Source organism: Lactuca serriola, chromosome 6, assembly GCF_051521515.1.
Source record: "Lactuca serriola cultivar US96UC23 chromosome 6, Lser_US96UC23_V15, whole genome shotgun sequence".
Lineage (NCBI taxonomy): Eukaryota > Viridiplantae > Streptophyta > Magnoliopsida > Asterales > Asteraceae > Lactuca > Lactuca serriola.
In genome coordinates this window covers 1,351,976-1,369,622 of record NC_136413.1, presented here as the reverse complement: position 1 = coordinate 1,369,622, position 17,647 = coordinate 1,351,976, and positions in this window count along the sequence as shown.

Below are 17,647 nucleotides of genomic sequence, written 5' to 3'. Positions count from 1 at the left end.
TGAATCGTACACACACATGGGATTTTATGTATTTCGATCTTGGGGAATGTTTTGTGAAACAAAGATTTGATACAATGACATTTTATAAATAAATGTGTTTGGAAAATGTGTTTTGAAAATGCGAAAAATTATTTTAATTTTTACGGTGTTACAAATACGACCCAAAATTTTTTGTTTAAATAGTACTAAAAGCTAACAATCATCCATAATATATAATGAAACCTTACGTCAAAAATCCCAAAAATTTATGATAGATGTGTTATGACAAGAAAACTGTATCAACATCTCATGGTATCTGAAATAAACTCCCAGGATAAAAAGTTGAAGCTGTGGTGTATGCAATGCCATCATCCCGAGCTCTTCCCTTTTCTAGCGGAAGTACCTGAAACCAAAACTGAAAACTGTAAGCAAGAAGCTTAGTGAGCTCCCCCAAACTACCACATATCATACAATAACATATAAAGCATATACTGGGCCCTGCCCACTGCATCAGACCGAAATCCGGAAAGTGCATCGGACCGAGTCCAGAAACTACATCGGACCGAAGTCCGGAAACTAACCAGGGCCTTGCCCTCTGCATCGCACCGGAGTCCGGAAACTGCATCGAACCAAAGTCCAGAACTGCCTGCATCGGACCGAAGTCCGAAACGGACTGGGACCTTGTCCCCTGCATCGGACCGAAGTCCGGAACTGACTGAACATAACACAACATAAACATATCAACTAGCATGAACACATATACTGCATACTGCATCAGATCGGAGTCCGGAACACATAACACAAAACATGCTTGAATCACAAAGACATCCAGCACTCTAACTAATGCATCGGACCTGGGTCCGGAACCACTGCTAACTAAACGGGTCGGCATTGTGGTCGTAGACCCGTTCCTACTGGAAGGAAACTCACTTCGTAATGTTGGCTGCTGAGATGCTAACTCTAAAAGTGGCTGACTGTTGCTCCGGAACTGTCCGGCTACAAATCCCAAAATGCTAGATCAGGTACTTATAAATGCCCTCAGGGTAAAATGATTGTTTTACCCCTGGTCAAAGTCAACTTCTAGTTGACCGGACTCGCTGAGTCAGGGCGCAGGCTCGCCGAGTCCCTCCCTAACTAACTTTGACTTTAACTCACCGAGTCCCTTCCCCACTCACTGATTCACCCTAAACTCACATATCGAAGAAAGACGGGGGACTCGTGACTCGAATCGTTGAGTCCGAAGAACAACTCGTCGAGTCCTAACGTGCAGATTTCATACAATCGATTCTAATCCATTCCAAAGCATCTAACTTGCAGATCTAAGCTCCTGGGACCATCTGAACACGTAACGTTGCTAACTTTACGTTTAACTAAGAAGGAATGAAGCTATTTCACTCAAATTCTACTTTAATCGGGAAAACTCATCCGACTCACCGAGTTGTATGAACAACTCGTCGAGTCTAAGGCAATCTTCATCGGACTCGTCGAGTTGCTCATCCAACTCGACGAGTCCACGGCTATCTTCATATGACTCGGCGAGTCAACCTTGCGACTCGTCGAGTCCATTTAGTCCTTTTTCCATACATACTTGATTTGAGCCATGCAGCGGCTCCAAATCACAGATCCAAGCTTCTAGGGCATGCTTATCACGTAAAGTTGCAAACTTTATGTGCATGCATGGCTTTAAAGGCTTCAAATGCCAAATCTAAGCTCTTAATGGGGTTCCAAGCTCAAGAGGGACCTCAATCACAACCACAACTGAAACTTTACACTTCTAGAATGCAATGAGGGTCCAGATCTGAAGTATAACCCGTCATAAGGCTTTATCACAAAGGATTTTGGGTTTTTGAGCTTAAAAGCAACAATTTGGGGACAAACAAGATCTACTAGATCAATAAGCAAGGTGGAGACTTTATTACCAGAAAATATGACCACAAATGAGTGTGTTCTGGATCTACTTCCTCTTCCTTGAACTCTTCAACCTTCTCCTTCTTATACTTGCTCCAAAAGTCCCTTCACAAAGTAACAATCACTCACACACTCTTTAAGGGAGCTAGGGTTCGGTAAAGGATGCTCTGAGGGTAATGGAGGCGAGGTTGGGGAGCATTAATGCATTCAAATAGGGTGCAAACCCTTAAAATTAGGGCTTCATCCAGACAGGCGGACTCGTCGAGTCCCAGCGTATGGACTCGTCAAGTAGCCAACTCAATTTGAGTGATCATTGCGTCTCTACTCGACGAGTCGGGCTACAGAGTCGTCGAGTACCCCTTAAGAAATGAAAATACTTTATTTAAATCACATACCAGAAATGAGGCGTTACACTTAGTGTCCCATAAACAAAATCGAATAAGCCCTCTTCCGGCCTCCCCTCTGTGATGAACGATGGAACGAACTCAAGAAGAACGGCGACATGAATGATTGAATCATTATCGAATGATGTCGATGTTTGCAATTAAGTATTGACTTCCGATTACTTGACCTTTGGTATGTTGCTTAAGTTGTTAGTTTCTCTCACTATAGGTATCCATAATTAGTTAAATTAGCTATGGATAACTTCGTGTTTCCGTTTCAATAGTAGCATCTGAATCGGCCTTTAGTCTTGGTGGAAGAGTTTTGAATGAATATCGAAATTCCATGAAGCCCGACATTGTTGAAGCTTTAATTGGTAGTAGGGATTGGTTGTTCGGAGAAAAAAAAATAGTATTTTATAATTTATTGTTTACTTGTATTAACTATTATTTTGTATTGATTTTTTTATAATTTTTTTTATTTTCCTTATCCAATTGATACCCATGTTGATTTTAAAAAACTAACTAAAAAGCGTCATGGATATGAATATTGTTGAAGACACAACAAAGGTTATGAGTTCTAATAAAGTTTAAGTTGACGTTTGGTGAGTTATTTTTAATGACAACTATACATTTTAAGTTTGAACATGTTTCCATGAATGTTTTTGTTTTTCATTTGGATGTTTAAGACTTAATTTCTAAAATTTGGATATGTTTGCATCAAGAATTTATTCATGTTTAATTATCAATTTTATTTATGGAATCTGAACCACGAACACACGAACCCAAATCTGACCCACGAACCCACAAACCCACGAACCCAAAAACCTGTGAGCCTGTGAGCCTGTGAGCCCGTATAAATAAGTGGGTTGATGGCTCATATATGAGTTTATGTACGGAACCGCAAACCGCAAGGTACGATTTTGCATTCTAGAAACCGTTGGGTGCGGTTTTTCAATGGTTCGGTTTCGTGGTTTTCGATTGCGGTTTCAGTTTGTATTGGCTCAGTGTGGGTTTTAAACTGAGGCAAACATATGTTGTTGTTTTTTATATTCATTGATAAGGTTTTTTTTAACCATGATCTTCATATGAAGATTTATGATTATATGACATGGTCTTGTTTTGTTTCCTCACATTTAGAAGCCACAATTTTGAGTTTTTTACATTGTTTACTTGATTACTTCATTTGTAACTCATATTCCCAAACTCATTTTTTTTATTAAATTTTCACTTACAACTTACAAGCTTACAAGTTGCACCCCACATAGTGTTTTACAATTTACACATAGTCAGCAAATCGCAAACACAAAGTGACAAACTCGCAGATTAAACCTATTTACCTAATTACTATTTATCGTCAAGTTCAATATATAATATACGTATACCTTAGAATTTATTAGTTTTAAAATAATATGTATAATATTATATAATATAAATTAGCGATTTATTTTATTTTTTATAAACCTACGGTGCGGTTCGGTTTTGACGGTCCGGTTTCTGGATAAAAACTGCACCGCAATATTAAATTCGGTTTTTCAGATGATAAAAATCCACACCATCGGTATTTAGGTCGGTTTCGATTTCTCGGTTGTGGTTTGTTGCGATTTTAGCGGTTTTTCTTTTATCGGTTCAGTTTTTGCTCAACCCTATTATTGTATCCATAACCTTATGAATGTTTGAGTTTGTAGGCATCCTATAATTTTTTATTTATTTATAGGAGTGAATGATTTATATCAAAAATATATTATAAACTTTAAAACATTACTGTCATTTTGAAAATAGATTATATTTACTTTTATATATATATATATATATATATATATATATATATATATAGGCTTAGTGAATATGTGCCTGTTATGTACCTAATATTAGGTATAAAACCATAAAAAACTACATAGTTTTAACAAAATGCAATCAAATCCCTCTATTATCTTTCTTGTATCCTCTATAAGAATAGATGATAGGCTTTGTACATATTTTTATGGAGTTTTAGATATTTAATTTTGCACCACAAACCATGTATAAGAATACAATATCAAATACCTATAAGTCTTCATACTAGATGTCTAATATAAACAACATATTCGAAATACATAGATATTGGAGATAAATTATGAAATTAGAATATGAGCTCAAAAGCAATAAGAAGAAGCTAACAATGAAAAAAATTGTGTTTTTTTTATTCAAAATAAAGTTAATTTTCATTGTTCTATAGATAATATTACATACATGACAGCCACATATTCACTTTTCCATATATATATATATATATATATATATATATATATATATATATATATATATATATATATACACTCTCTCTCTCTAATAAATGAAGGTTTTTTGATATATATCAAACTCTCATTTAATTTGCCAAATGTCATTTTGTGGTTATTTTAAATTAATTTTTTTTTCTACAAGTCATTTTATAAGTTTTCTATTTTATTAAATTTGATATAATATTTTAATATTTTAATATAATAATAGCAATAAATGTAGTAATAAATAGATATCAATTTCATCAATGACCCTATCTTTTAATTTAAAAATTCCTAAATTAAAACTCATTTCTTTCTTTTTGATTATTTATTTAAATTATTTGTTTAAATTTAAAAGATAAAAAACATTTCAATTATAATAATTCATTAGTTTTTTTTATTTTCTTATAAATTCAAAGTTCTAAAATATTTTTATGTTTATATATATATATATATATATATATATATATATATATATATATATATATATGTATGTATATATATAGATATTTTAAACTAACTCATATAATACATGAGTCTCACAACTAATATATATATATATATATATATATATATATATATATATATATATATATATATATAAAGGAGGACATTCTATCTCTCTCTTTCTCTCTCTCATAAATAAATAAATAAATATATAAATAGTTCTATAAAACTTTACGAATTCCCCTTATATGTGAGATGAGACTGTGATTTATATACAATTGTGGTTGTTTATGTTAAGAAAAAAAAACTTAATTATTCATTTATCTTTCATGATTTTGTATTATAAAAAAGTTGTGGTCTCTAATTGTTTGATTAAGGTTTTTGTTTGATTGTAAAGTTATTTCTTGAAATTTGTGTTGAAAATTCTATAAAAATTAATTTTAGTCTTTTCATCTTAGTACATTTCTATGATTCAAGCGTTATTTATATTAACATAAATTTGTTATTCACGGATAAAAACGAATTTAGACCCAACTCCAAAACTAGGGATGTCAATGGGGGCAAACGGGACGGGGATTGCATCCCCCGCCCCCGCCCCCGAATTTCCCTTCTGACCCCCGCCCCCGTTTCACCGCCCGAATTGATTTTGGGCTACCTTATTTGGGCCAAAAGAAATTTTTGTTTGGGCTAAAAGAAACTATTTTTTGGATAATAAATAGATATTTATAACATAACTTTACATGTTACAAACAACTTAAAAACATGTTTTTTGTAGAATTTTTGTACGTAAAAATCATTTTATTGTTTATTATATTTATATAATTAATACATGTCAATTTATATAATTTATTAACGGGGCCCCCACGGGGGTTTCGGGATGGGACTACCGCCCCCGCCCCCGCCCCCGAAATCAAAACGGAGATTAACCTTGCCCCCGCCCCCGCCCCCGCCCCGTCCCTGATTTTTTTTCAAAAAATGCCTCCATACGGGACGGGGCCCCACGAGACTTTTTGACATCCTTATCCAAAACAATACTAAATATAATTGCTATATTTAACATAAACGCCTGGTGTGTCTGTACATGGAGAACCACCTCTCTTCAATGTTATTATTGTTTGCTTTTATTTAATAACATTTTGATATACATATATTTATATTTTGTTTTGATTTATCTTTTATTTATATGATAAGTTCAATGACAATTTTAATGAATATGGAATAAGACAAAAGGGACACATGTGCGAGATATGTCATTGTCTATTACTTAGCCAGGTGGGATTGTGGTAGTGATGGGTTTGTGAGAGTGACCCTATTAATTAAGGACAATTCCCCAAACAATGGCAAAAGAACCTAAAGCACACTATTATTTAGGGGCACATGATTCCCACATTACAATACAATGAGAGCTCTCGATGAACTGTGGGGTTCCCTAATAACCACATGGCCTTTTACTATATATATATATATATATATATATATATATATATATATATATATATATATATATATATATATATATATATATATATATATATATCAAAATTCATATTATTTGCGAAAACACTAATATAATAACACATATTTTATATTCAATTCATAACTTAACAATAATAAAACATAAAGTGTGAACAAAAATTCATATTATTTGCGAAAACACTAATATATATATATCAAAATTCATATTATTTGCGAAAACACTAATATAATAACACATATTTTATATTCAATTCATAACTTAACAATAATAAAACATAAAGTGTGAACAAAAACTTGATGCAAACTTCATATCAAAATTCATATTATTTGCGAAAACACTAATATAATAACACATATTTTATATTCAATTCATAACTTAACAATAATAAAACATAAAGTGTGAACAAAAACTTGATGCAAACTTCATAAAAACATAACATAAGAAACATGGATTAACAACTTAATAGTAGAAAAAACTATGTTTAACAAAAATAAACAACAAATGAGAGATTAGAGCATTAAATTCACAACTTACCAGAAAAAAAAATTAAACAAATATCAACATACCTGATGTGTTTCATCAGAGACCATAGATAAATAGATGGAGGATATCTTATAGTGTTTAATAGAGCAGCGAAGCAACAGAAGTGATTGCGGCTGACAACGGTCTTAGATTTAGTCTCAATCTTGTTGAAACTCTGTTAGATTTCTTCAAAGCTTGTTGCAGCTAGAGTTTCAGTTGTGAACATGCTTCAAAACGGAGAATAAAATCCAAATAAACAAAAAAAGCTTCAGAAGTTTTAAACGTGGAGAACATGAAGGAAATATGATATGAAGGTTTTAACCTAGATTTGATGGAAATCAGATCTGAAATCACGAGCATGAACAATGAAACGACACAAAATTATGGAGGCGAAGCAGATTTGGAGGGGTTGTAAAGATACGATGATGACGACATATCTGGAGGTGGTACATGTCGGAGGTTCGACGATGATGTCAGAATCTCAAACAGAAGGCCATATAGTCAACGATGGATGTTTCACCACATATCTGATGTAGATCTAGTCATATATGATGTAGATCTAGTCAAATCTGATGTGTGTGTGTGTGTATATATATATATATATATATATATATATATATATGGTGATTTTTGATGTGGATTTAGTTAGATCTGATGTAGATATGGATATTCACCGAGGATCGGAGAAGGAGGTGGTGATTTATGGCAGTAGCAGAAGTCGGAGGAGGAGATGGTAGTCGCGGTGGTGTTGTCGACATAGAGACGGCGGTGGTAAGTCGTCGGAGCAAAGTCGTCGGTGGTAAGGACGGCGGAAATGGTGGATGTTACCTGATGAAGGAAGAAGCAAAGATGAAGATATGTTTGAAGTCAGGTGAAAGAATGGTCTGGTGATATTTCTCTTAGAAAGATGAAGTGATGCTGCCCAAAGTATCCTTATTTCTTTTTGGACATTTATCAAAATTTAAAAAAAATCAAAATATTATAAAATATTAAAAACCTGTTAATTATAACTTAAAAATAATTGGTTCTTAGAATTCTAAACCTTGAGTGGTTCTCATTTGATCTTTTACCTATATATATATATATATATATATATATATATATATATATATATATATATATATCATTTTTGGTTTGTTTTTCACGTAAAAAATCTCATCCATTATAAAGTGGTGTAAATAAAGATTTAAACGGTTGTATGAATTATATGATCTATTGAGAATTCTAGAAAGGGTTTGTATAATCTTTTAGAAAAATTATTATGTCATGTCGATTGATAGAGGCTAGTTCAGATTAATAATCTCATGAAAAGCCAAAACTAAGATGAGAAGGAGTTTTGGGTAATTTTATGCATAGCTTTGCAAAAGGGGGAAATTACATTACCCATAAGAAGGAAAAAACTATATATCTTAGTGGTTGACAAAACCTCCCACTATCATTTTTGAAGCCTATGGATTAGGAAACATGCTTGCCATGATGTCCATGGAGATGGCGAACATTACAACTAATGAACCAAGAAAAGATCCTTTTATTTGGAAGACGAAAATGATCTCAAAGACTTGTTCTATCCGATGATGGTTGGGAGAGTCTTCAATCATGATAATATGTTCGATGATTCCCAACTCGGTTTGGCCTAGGACGTATGGACTACTATTTATCGTTGATTGGTTTGTCGTTGTTAGGCTCCTTCCAGTGGTTGTAGCCCACAAGGCATGTCATATCAATGCTTGTAACTCGAACAATGACGTTGTCCATGGTGTTAAAAGTAAGTATGGAAGCATCAGGACATGGTTGATGATAGTTGAATTTAGGATAGTGTGGTGATTGAGTATAGAGTTTTTTGTAATTTGAGGTATTGTCCAAAGTGAACTATAAGAGAAGACATGATGGTTGTAGTATCACCATGACTTATATTTATTCCCTTCTTTGTTAAACCATAAATTCCGTACACACCCACACACCCAAACTAGTATCAGAGCCTTGATAAATATGGCATTACATTATAATAAGACACTTTAATAAGAAGGAGACACGAAAACCAGTGTATCCGGTTACAGGTGGGTAAGTAAAAAAAGGTAGATGACCGCCTAATCCGTTATAGCCTTTTAAAGGTCCCAAAAACCGGTAAGCTAACTTGTGAGGGTTCCTTGATTGGAAAAGGTTTGTAGATAATTATGTAAACATACATAGAGCTAGTCATCAACTAGAAATGATTTCTACAATCGATGTTTTTTGGCTTGTTCAACCATGCATTAACTGGAGAGAGCTAAGGTAGTCATTGGTTTCTCGGGTACACATACATGTGTTAAGAGGGTCCCACTGTTGGAGACGACATGTGATGAACCAAATATGTATGATGATATAGTAGGTAGTGATTGTACACAGAGAGAATGGAAAGTGGAAATTTATGATTCTATTAAAAAATGTGTAATTGTAACAAAATTCTGCCAACTATAAATATGAATTTTAGGACTAAGGTTTGTCACTTGTAAAACACATTAAATGCATCAGTTCAACACCTTACTTTAGCCATAAATATGCAGTGATTGGAAATTGAAAACAAGAAGTTCATGCCAAATTACTTAAAGTGTTCCTTCTAGAAACAACTTAAGAAGATATGATTATGATTCAAGATAATAGATTTTAGAAGACCATGTAAACAGTAATAACGATGGTGAGCATAGTGGTCAATGTGGTAGCAGTGCACTGAGGGACATAGAAAATAAAATTTGCATTATTGGATAAACAAACCAACTACGTGGATCTTTTTCCTTGTGATGGTGGAAGCTAGTTGAGAAATTCCATCGATAGGTGCTCCTAAACTTGGTTAGGGATAGATAAATGTTATAGGAGACCATATGTATTATAGAAAGGTTATTTGACCTTTTCGAAAATAACACGCTCCAAAATGATGTTGAATATTATTAACTCTATTTAGGTAAAAATAAGGAGAACCTAGACGATAGAGTATAGGCTGAATCTTGGAGCAAACAGTTATAGTTTAACGAAAATTAATAGATCAAAATATAGATATATGAGACCGAGGGAATATTTATTTGACCTATGTTGTCTACTAATCCATTATTGATACAAAAGTTAGGGTGGATGTGAGGTACAAGAACTAAATATGCCAGAAATCATATACATATAAGGTAGGATATTGAACATTGTTAGACTTCATATAAATATTAAATTTAAGGGTGGAAAATCTAAGTGGTGGGAACTCTTAATCTAAGAATATGTATTTACTTGGGGTTAAACTTGAATTAAAGGATATGTTTTGTTAGAAAAAACCTATCTAGATTCTAGGGTATAATTTGTTGAATTTTACAATAAAGGGACTAGTCTTGTCACATAAAGAAAGTTTAGAAGTCTTAAGCTCTAACCTTCCATGTGCGTACTCACACACACACATACACACATAAACTTACATACACACACAAACACACAGACACACGCTCTCTCTGTCACACACACACACACACACACTCTCTCTCTCTATGTATATATCTCTCTTTCTCTCCTTATATATATATATATATATATATATATATATATATATATATATATCACCCTCTCTCCCATTAGGACAATTTGAACATTGAAAAGAGAGGTAAAGATCATATAGTTTCAATGAGAATTACAAGTTGTAAATAAAGTGTAATTTTATTTAATTTCTAGTATTAAATCCTTAAAGTGGCATTTGGGAGGTAGTATTGTTCTCCCTTTAAATATATAGTTGTAAAGTTTAAGCTTCCATTAATAGTGAATCACTTCCTTGATTTAATTATTATGAATGTATAATGAAACTCTATGATCTAATAGATTTATTAATAGCTTTTAGTATTATATTACTAATTTATTCATATTAATGCATTTACTTGTCATTTTTGAAATTATGAAGCTTATATAGGTGTTTACAGCCTTAGATTTAGTGAAACACTTATTCATAATCCTGATTTGACAAAGAATTTAGTATTATTATATGATTTGAATACACATTTTATGGTTAAATCATTAAAGTAAATCCTTCAATTGAGTCAAATGTGAAGTTATGGAGCTCTAATGAAGCTTTTGACCCTTAACAATGGTAGATTATCAATTAATCTATCAAGATTCACGTTTGACTATAGATTTAATATACTTACAACAAATTGAAGCTAATGCAACCCTGTTTAAGGTTGCATTAGGCCTTGAAAAGGTTTCATAATGCCTAAGCAACCTTTTACCAAAGGTTGCATTAGGCAAAGTTGCATTAGACCTAAAGCAACATTTTTCATGGAAAATGCAACCTTTTCTAAAATAGTTGAAAATCTTTTTGTATGCAACCTTTGTTATGCAAATGAAACTTTTTTATGCTTATATGAAACTTTTTTTTACACTTTGATGCAACATTTTTAACTGTTTTAATTAGTAAAATACAACACTTTTTTATAATCGTTTGCGACCTTTATTATGTTTCTAGTAAAGAATTGCAACCTTTCTCTATGGTATATGCAACCTTTGTTACATCTTTAATTGCAAAAATACAACCTTGTTTACAGTCAAATGCAACTTTATTTTTGTAACTTTTCTAACGCTAATGTGAGATCTTTTTTATAGTCATGCAGGCGCTAGTTATGTCTTACTACATTGATACGAATATTCATTAGATGATTGTTCATTGTTTTGGTCATAACTCGAGCTATATAACCCCAAATGACCTTAAATGCATATTTATGGAAACTAGACTCAGTTTCCTTCAATTTTGTCTATCTTTTGCAAGGTCCAATTCCAAACATAATAGAAGTTATAGTCCTCGCAAGATAGGTCAAGTTTTCTGTCCATATTTCACTTCACACCAAACGTCATCTTAAGCTTTAGGGTTTAGCTTAACCCATTAAGCTCTTAAGATATTTCACGGAATACGACTCAAGAGTGTGTTTTATACCTTTTCATCCTTTTAATTGATCCATATAACCATTTATGTCATCAACTTGTGTAACGCCCTGATTCTCAGGTATGGATTTAAATAAAGAATTTCTTTAGTTTTAAGTCCTACTCGACGAGTTAAGGTTGCCCTACTCGACGAGTTAAGGTTGCCCTACCCGTCGAGTAGCAGCGAGGTGGGAGCGCGAATTTAGTGACCTACTCGCCGAGTCCACAAAGGGACTCGACGAGTAGGAGTTGGCAGATGAAACCCTAAATTTTGGGGCATTTCACCCTATTTAAAGGATCATTGGCCATCCCCTAGCCTCCCCTTCACTGCCTCTTGTCCCTCTAAAGCCCTAATCGTGAGTGAGCTCATCTTGTGCATTCTTAAGCTTGAAGGAGGATTTTCTTGGAGAGAAAAGAGCTTGGAGATCAAGCATTCAGAAGCAAGGAACTTGAAGGACCTGAGATCTATTGTAGTTAGCATATTATGGAAGGTATAAATCGTTACCCTAACCTCATTCATTCTTTTCGTCAACTTCTAGGGTTTTCATATTATGTTTGGAAGCTACTCTTCTTTGCAATCTCAGATCTAAAGTTGTAACTTCAGAACTGAGCTCCTTTGGGCTTCTTAGTGCATAAAGTTTCCAACTTGTGTAAGAATGAGACTCTCCCAAGGTGTAAAACTACATTGGAAGCATAGATTGGTCATTTAGAGCCTTTAGAACCTTGCATGTGCGTAAAGTTTGCAACTTTACGTGATAAATATGCCTTAGAAGCTTGGATCTGTAATCTGGAGCCTTTCCATGGCTTAAAATGCATTTGCATGGATGGAGGTCTACAAGGACTCGGCGAGTTGGATGAACAACTTGGCGAGCCTGATGAATTTGGCCTTGAACTCAACGAGTTGATGAACAACTCAACGAGTACGTTGAAGTTTGCCTTGAACTCGACGAGTCGTTAGAAAACTCGGCGAGTGGAATAAGGTTTCCCCGATTCTTGGACACGTATGAGCTCAGTGAGTTGAAGGAGAACTCGACGAGCCGGTCAAGGATTTCACAACTTCTCGAGTTCAGGAAGGACTCGACGATTCGGTGAACTGCACTCGACGAGTCGAGTTAACTTGGAATGTTGACTTTGACTATGGGCGTTGACTTTGACCAATAGTTGACCAGATGACTTCTGAGAGTATTTTGATAATTTGGAAACATATGAAAAAGGGTTTTTATGGCATCTATAGGTAGTAAAGTTCGTTTTGGTGATTCGGGAGTTGAAGCTTCCTAGTTTCTGACGTCAGTTGCGAGGTGAGCTATCCTCACTATACTAAGGGGTCTAAGGCACCAAGGTCGGCCCATTGGATTGATATCCTAGTAGTTATTGATATGTTGAGTTGAGTTAGTGATGTATGCCAGTTGATATGCTAGTCGGGTAGACCTGTAGGACTACCTGCGATACTGTATGATTATTTGTATGTGCATTAGTTATGATACATGTCGACATGTTATGTGGGATGGGTTGAGGTTTTACTGCTCCGTGCGGTAGCCAACAAACCCTAGAGTATTCGAGATATGAGATGAGGGACCTGTAGGCATTCCAGACTCATACTGAGGACTCGGGAGCATTCCAGATACGAGCTGAGGGGCCGGTAGGCATTCCAGACTCGTACTGAGGGCTCGATGGCATTCCAGATACGAGCTGAGGGCCCGGTTGGCATTCCAGACTCGTACTGAGGGCTAGACCTGGAAAACTTGTCGTGTCGTGTCATGTCGGGTTCATGTTGTGTCAAGACATTAAACAGGTTGAGAGTGCTTGACCCTAACCCGACCCGTTTAATTATTGTGTCGTGTCGTGTTAACCCGTTTATTTTCTTGCCGATTTCGTGTCGGGTTTCGGGTTAAGGTTTAAATCTTATACATATGTTGTGGCATGCCGGGTTGAAAATTTTTGAAGGTTGAAAAATAAGAGTCATGGAGGAAAAAAATGAAAAAGTGAAATGCTGGAGTTGGGAGGTGGGAAGTGGAACGGAAAAAAAAATTATACTCCCTCCGTCCCATATTTATTGTTTGTTTTTTGACTTTTGAAGTTTTTATTTTTCTACTTTGACCTTAAATATTTTTATTTATGTTATAAATTACTTAATAAACTTATAACAATGAAAAGACATTTTAAACACAATCCATTCATATATTTTGCATTAAGTGTTATATATCAAAAACAAAAATATTTAAGGTCAAATTTGAAGAATAAAGACTTCAAAAGTCAAAATAGGACAATAAATATGGGACGGAGGTAGTAGTAAGTTTAGAATGCAAAATGGAAAGAGTTAGAGTTAGGAAGCAAATGAGATAGGTAGTGAGGAGGAGTAAAATTAAGTCACTTTTGAAATTTTAAATTTTACTTTTAGTTCTTGAATTTGGGCCACTACAAATGTATAATATTGAAAATATTTATGAAAGTTTAAATTGGTTTGAAATTTTGGATGTTTCAAGTTGGTATCAGAGCCTGAGTTTGAGTGAATTGAAGGAACATTCGTGTGAATCCAGTCTCAAATCAAGGAAAGAATTTCAAAATGGTTTTAAATGGTTTTCAAAATAACTAAAAGAGGATGCGAAGTGTACGATCAGTCGGAGCCAGTAAGTAGACCCCAAAATACCATACAGTTATTTGATTATGTGATATGTTAGAACAACATGCTAATACTATGCTTGGGATCTTTAGGAATTGCATGGTAGAATTGCCTGATTACATGATGCCTGCTAGCCTAGGGTCTCCCTTATATGAAATTGACATCATTAGTATAGTTATCTAGTGTATGCATCACGATTATACATAATTAAGATCTTATAGCCTGAGAATGTCTGATTTAGCCTTATGTTCTGTTCTTGTTTGATTGGGAGCTTGGGGTAGGATTGAACATTCAAAAGTCTATAGGGTCCAACATTATGTATGGCTAGCATACACTAGTGTTGTAGGGTTGGTGGAAGTTTCGTCGATGGATGGGTTGTTTGGGATGAGTCTGCCAACTTCGAGGCATTTAGCCTTCCTTTAGGAGTGAGGCTTGAGTGCTCGATATGATTATGTGTATTGCTAGGGCTTTGTGATGATACTTGGGACAAATATGGGTAGGTGTGGAAGGTAGTATGGGCCCGTACTACTGAAAGCACAGGACCCATACGCGTCACAAGGAAGTCACAACCCCTAGTGTTTTGTCAGAGGTTGGTCCCCAATATTCATATGAGTCATCTGACATCTTGTGTTACGTTTCAGAACGGTGATGAACATGCGCTTTGTGACTGGATCCGGTTCAGGATCAGGATCAGGATAGGGCGGACAGGAGGAGCTGACAGCACCTGACGCTATCGGCCAGATGAGATGGATGACAAAATTCGAGTGATTCTGCATGATGAGGTTGCTGCATTGTTCCGGGCCGAGTTGATGGAAATGTTCGGGTCGATTAAGACCACCATGGGCGAGTATTTTGATAAGCGCTACGCAGCCCTTGCAGAGACAGTCGCCGCAGCAGCTGCATCAGCAGTATCTACGGCACGGGGAGGAATTGGTAGGCGTTTTCAGTACAGGGACTTCGATAACACGAAGCCCCCTACTTTTGATGGGACCCAGGATCCCATCAAGGCTATGAGATGGATTTCAGATGTGGAGGGGTGTTTCTTCACCTGCTCGTTTCCTGCTGACCAAAAGGTCAGGTGTGCTCTAAACCTGCTTAGGTCCGGGGCCAAGGATTGGTGGAGACTTGCGACTGGGGCTTACACTGATGATCAGAGAGCTGCTGTTACTCCGGTGCAGTTCAGGGATATGTTCCACACTCGTTACTACCAGAGGGTTGAGCGAGAACATTTGGTGCAGGAGTTTCTAAGTTTGAGACAGGATGCAGAGTCGGTGACGGAGATCACCCGGATGTTCACCGAGCGGACGATTTTCTGCCCAGAGTTTGCTTCTGAGCAGTCTCAGATGACCTGATATCTGAGTATGCTCAAGACTGATGTCCGACAGTTTGTATCTACCCAGCAATGTGATACTCTTCTGGAGTTGCAGGAGGCCGCCAAACGGCGGGAGTTAGTGATTGAGCTGCAGCTAAGGGAGCAGCGGCCGGCCCCGACACTATCACAGCCGGCGCCGAAGTGGTCTAAGACTGCTGATACTAGGACCAGGGGTCAGCAAGGCCGCACTTGTGGGAAGTTCGGCAAGGGTCATTCTGGTGTATGTCGGGCTGGTAGTGGGTGCCACAAGTGTGGCAAGGAGGGGCATTACGCGAAGGATTGTCGCCAGGCCGCCCCAGTTCAGGGTATGAGGTTATGTTATCACTACAATCAAGTTGGCCACATGAGGGCCAACTGTCCACTACTTGCTGCCAAGCCAGTACATGCTGCAGCGCCGACTACTTTGAGGATCAGGATGGGAGACCAGTCAGGACAGAGCCTTCGAAGGCTCAGGGTCGTGCTTTGCAGCTTACGACGGTGGAGGCCGGAGCAGCACCAGATGTGGTTGCTGGTATGTTTCTATCCTCATCTCGTTTTATTTATCTGTTGTATGCTTATCTGTTGTACCTGAAATTAGGTACGTTTTTGGTGAACTCTTTGCCTGTTTTGGTCTTATTTGACTCGGGGGCGAGTCGGTCCTTCGTGTCTCATTCTTTTAGTAGGGAGTCCAGTGCGCCAGTGGGCGAGTTAGAGTGTCCGTTGCGATTGTCTATCGCCAACGAACATGGGGTTTCTGCTTCTTCATTTTATCGATGATGTGACTTGGAGATTTTTGGGGTGTTTTTCTGATAGATCTGATTCCGATCCCCATGGGAGAGGTGTGCGTGATTGTGGGCATGGATTGGCTCAGTCGGTTCGGTGCTATGATTGATTGCGAGGGCCAGCGAGTGGTGGTTCGAACCCCATGTGAGGGAGAACTGGTTATATATGGTGAGGGAACCAGAGTAGGATTAGGGTTTTGTTAAGCTGTCAAGGCTCGACAGTACTTTCAACATGGGTGTATGGGTTATCTAGCGTATATGGTAGATACGTGAGTCAGGGACCAGACCTCGGTTTCTGATGTACCAATGGTCAGGGAGTTTGCAGATATGTTTCCGGAGGAGTTGCCAGGGATACCTCCGGAGAGGCAGGTCGAGTTTAGGATCGACCTGGTGCCAGGTGTGGCCCCTATCATTAAGGCGCCGTACCGATTGCTGCCACCAGAGATGCAGGAGCTGTCGTCGTAGCTACAGGAACTGCTGGGCAAGCAGTTCATTCGACCTAGCAGTTCTCCATGGGGAGCGCCGATTTTTTTTCCGGAAGAAGGATGATTCGCACCTGATGTGCATTGATTACCGGGAGTTAAACAAGCTAACAGTGAAGAACCATTACCCATTCCCGAGGATAGACGATCTCTTCGATCAGTTACAGGGCGCATCTTGGTTTTCCAAGATAGATTTAAGGTCTGGGTATCATCAGGTCAGGGTCAGAGAGGAGGACGTGGAGAAGACCGTGTTCCGAACTTGTTATGGACATTACGAGTTCGTGGTGATGTCGTTTGGGTTCACCGACATGCCAGCAATATTTATGGACCTGATGAATCGGGTCTGCAGACTGATGCTTGACAGCTCGGTCATAGTATTTATAGATGATATCTTGGTGTATTCCAAGACCCGAGAGCAGCATGAGGAGCATCTGCGAGAGCTGTTGGGAGTCCTGAGACGGGAACGGCTGTACGCCAAGGTATCGAAAGTGTGAGTTTGGTTGCGAGAGGTCCAGTTCCTC